Source organism: Triticum urartu, chromosome 4 (assembly GCF_003073215.2).
Source record: "Triticum urartu cultivar G1812 chromosome 4, Tu2.1, whole genome shotgun sequence".
Classification (NCBI taxonomy): Eukaryota; Viridiplantae; Streptophyta; class Magnoliopsida; order Poales; family Poaceae; genus Triticum; species Triticum urartu.
The window spans coordinates 355,631,522-355,636,128 of NC_053025.1; positions in this window are offsets into that span (position 1 = coordinate 355,631,522).

Genomic DNA, 4,607 nt, shown 5'->3' on the forward strand with positions numbered 1-4,607 from the left:
TGTTCGTGTGTCTTCTAGGTGCCCCTCCCCACATATATATAGGTGGGAGGGGAGGGGAACAGCCTTGGGCACCCCAAGTAGGAGGAATCCAACTTGGGGGCCCGATTCCAATTCGGCCTCCCCCTTCCTTATTTCTGGAAGAGGGATGGAAAGAGGGGGGAGGGGGAAGGAAGGAGGAATCATATTCCCTCTCTTTTCTTTCCTCCTCCCCTTTTCCTTCTCCACTTAGGCCGGCCCATATGGGGGGCGCACCAGCCCCTTGTGGCTGGTGCGTTTCCCCTCTTGGGCCATAAGACCCATATCTTTTGTCGGGGGTGCCCGAAGCCCCTTCCGGTGACCCGATATGTACCCTGTACCCTCCGGAACACTTCCGGTGTCCAAATACTATCGTCCTATATATCCATATTTAACTCTTGACAATTTTGAGACTCCTCATCATGTCTGTGATCTCATCTGGGACTCCGAACAACATTTGGTCACCAAATCACATAACTCATATAATACAATATCGTCATTGAACGTTACGCGTGCGGACCCTACGGGTTCGAGAACTATGTAGACATGACCGAGACACCTCTCCGGTAAATAACCAATAGCGGAACTTGGATGCTGATATTGGATCCAGCATATTCTATGAAGATCTTTATTGGTTGAACCATTATGGCAACATACGTTATTCCCTTTGTCATCGGTATGTTACTTACCCGAGATTCAATCGTTGGTATCTTCATACCTAGTTCAATCTCATTACCGGCAAGTCTCTTTACTCGTTCCGTAATACATCATCTTGTAACTAACTCACTAGTCACTTTGTTTTCAAGGCTTCTTATTATGTGTATAATCGAGAGGACCCAGAAATACCTCTTCGATACTCGTAGTGACAAATCCTAATCTCGATCTATGCCAACCCAACCGACACCTTCGGAGATACCTGTAGATCATCTTTATAATCACCCAGTTACGTTGTGACATTGGATAGCACACAAGGCATTCCTCTGATATCCAGGAGTTGCATGGTCTCATAGTCGAAGTAATATGTATTTGGCATGAAGAAAGCAATAGCAATAAAACTGAACGATCAATATGCTAAGCTAACGGATGGGTCATCTCCATCACATCATTCTCCTAATGATGTGATCCCATTATCAAATGACAACTCATGTCTATGGTTAGGAAACCTTAACCGTCTTTGATCAATGAGCTAGTCAAGTAGAGGCACTAGGGACATGGTGTTTGTGTATGTATTCACACATGAATAAAGTTTCCAATCAATACAATTCTAGCATGAATAATAAACATTTATCATGAATAAGGAAATATAAAATAACAACTTTATTATTGCCTCTAGGGCATATTTCCTTCAGTATCCCACTTGCACTAGAGTCGATAATCTAGTTCACATCGCCATGTGATTAACACCAATAGTTCACATCACTATGTGACCAACACCCAAAGGATTTTACTAGAGTCAATAATCTAGTTCACATCACCATGTGATTAATACCCAAAGAGTACTAAGGTGTGATCATGTTTTGCTTGTGAGAGAGGTTTAGTCAACAGTCCTGCCACATTCAGATCCATGTGTATTTTGCAAATTTCTGTGCCTACAATGCTCTGCACGGAGCTACTCTAGCTAATTGCTCCCACTTTCAGTATGTATCCAGATTGAGACTTAGAGTCCTCCAGACCTATGTTAAAGCTTGCATCGACGTAACCTTTTACGAGGAACTCTTTGTCACCTCCACAACCGAAAAACATTTCCTTAGTCCTCCAAGGATAATTTTGACCGCTGTCCAGTGATCTATTACTAGATCACTATTGTACCCCCTTTGCCAAACTCACATGAAGGTACACAATAGGTCTGGTACACAGCATGGCATACTTTATAGAACCGATGGCTGAGGTATACGGAATGACTTTCATTCTCTCTCTTTCTGTCGTGGTTGAGTTTTGAGTCTAACTCAACTTCACACCTTGTAACACAAGCAAGAACCCTTTCTTTGACTGATCCATTTTGAACTTCTTCAAAACTTTATCAAGGTATGCGCTTTGTGAAAGTCCTATTAAGCGTCTTGATCTATCTCTATAGATCTTGATGCCCAATGTATAAGCAGCTTCACCAAGGTCTTTCATTGAAAAACACTTATTCAAGTATCCTTTTATGCTATCCGGAAATTCTATATCATTTCCAATCAACAATATGTCATCCACATATAATATTAGAAATGCTACAGAGCTCCCACTCACTTTCTTGTAAATTCAGGCTTCTCCGAAAGTCTGTATAAAACCATATGATTTGATCACCTCATCAAAGCGTATATTCCAACTCCGAGATGCTTGCACCAGTCCATAGATGGATCGCTGGAGCTTGTACACTTTGTTAGCACCTTTAGGATTGACAAAACTTTCTGGTTACATCATATAAAACTCTTTTTTTAAGAAATCCATTAAGGAATGCAGTTTTGACGTCCATTTGCCAGATTTCATAATCATAAAATGCTGCAATTGCTAACATGATTCTGACAGACTTAAGCATCGCTACGGGTGAGAAAGTCACATCATAGTCAACTCCTTGAACTTGTCGAAAACCTTTTGCGACAAGTCATGCTTTGTAGACAGTAACATTACCATCAGTGATAGTCTTCTTCTTGAAGATCCATTTATTCTCTATGGCTCGCCGATCATCGGGCAAGTCCACCAAAGTCCACACTCTGTTCTCATACATGGATCCTATCTCAAATTTCATGGCCTCAAGCCATTTATCGGAATCTGGGCTCATCATAGCTTCTTCATAGTTCGTAGGTTCATCATGGTCTAGTAACATGACTTCCAGAACAGGGTTACCGTACCACTCTAGTGCGGAACATGCTCTGTTTGACCTATGATGTCCAGTAGTAACTTGATCTGAAGTTTCATGATCATTATCATTAGCTTCCTCTCTAGTTGGTGCAGCCATCACGGGAACGGATTTCTCTGATAAACTACTTTCCAATTCGAGAGAAGGTAGAATTACCTCATCAAGTTCTACTTTCCTCCCTCTCACTTCTTTCAAGAGAAACTCCTTCTCTAGAAAGGATCCATTCTTAGCAACAAAGATCTTGCCTTAGGATCTATGGTAGAAGGTGTACCCAATGGTTTCCTCATGGTATCCTATGAAGATGCACTTCTCCGCTTTGGGTTTAAGCTTATCAGGCTGAATCCTTTTGACATAAGCGTCACACCCAAAACATTTAAGAAATCACAGCTTAGGTTTCTTGCCAAACCATAGTTCATACGGTGTCATCTCAAGGGATTTAGACGGTGCCCTATTTAACATGAATGCAGCTGTCTATAATGCATAACCCCAAAATGATAGTGGTAAATCGGTAAGAGACATCATAGATCGCACCATATGTAATAAAGTATAGTTATGATGTTTGGACACACCATTATGATGTGGTGTTCTAGGTGGAATGAGTTGTGAAACTATTCCACATTGTTTTCAACGAAGGCCAAACTCGTAACTCAAATATTCACCTCCATGATCAGATTGTAGAAACTTTATTTTTCTTATTACGATGATTCTCCACTTCACTATGAAATTCTTTGAACTTTTCAAATGTTTCAGACTTGTGTTTCATTAAGTAGGTATACCCATATCTTCCCAAATCATCTGTGAAGGTCGGAAAATAACGATACCCACTGCATGCCTCAACACTCATTGGACTGCATACATCGGTATGTATTATTTCCAATAAGTCATTGCCTCTCCCCATTGTTCTGGAGAACGGACTTTTAGTCATCTTGCCCATGAGGCATGGTTCGCAAGTATCAAATGATTCATAATCAAGTGATTCCAAAAGTCCATATGCATGGAGTTTCTTCATGCTCTTTACACCAATATGACCTAAACGGCAGTGCCACAAATATGTTGCACTATCATTATCATCTTTGCATCTTTTGGCATCAATATTATGAATATGTGTATCACTACGATCAAGATTCAATAAACCATTCGTGTTGGGTGTATGACCATAGAAGGTTTTATTCATGTAAATAGAACAAAAATTATTCTCTGACTTAAAGGAATGACCGTATCGCAATAAACATGATCCAATCATATTCATACTCAACGCAAACACAAAATAACATTTATTTAGGTCCAACACTAATCCTGAATCACTTCCAACACACATCGTCACCTCGCCCCTAACTAGTCTCTGTTCATTTTGCAACTCCTATTTTGAGTAACTAATCCTAGCAACTAAATCGGAATCGAATACCCTGGGGTTACTATGAACACTAGTAAAGTACACATCAATAACATGTATATCAAATATACCTTTGTTCACTTTGCCATTCTTCTTATCCGACAAGTATTTGGGGTAGTTCCGCTTCTCTTGACCATTCCCTTTGCAGCAGAAGCACTCAGTTTCAGGCTTAGGTCTAGCTTTGGGCTTCTTCACGGGAGTAGAAAAACTTGCTTGTCATTCTTCTTGAAGTTCCCTCTCTTTTCCTTTGCCCTTTTTCTTGAAACTAGTGGTCTTGTTAACCATGAACACTTGATGCTCTTTCTTGATTCCTACCTTCGCCGATTTTAGCATTACGAAGAGCTCGGGAATCTTTTC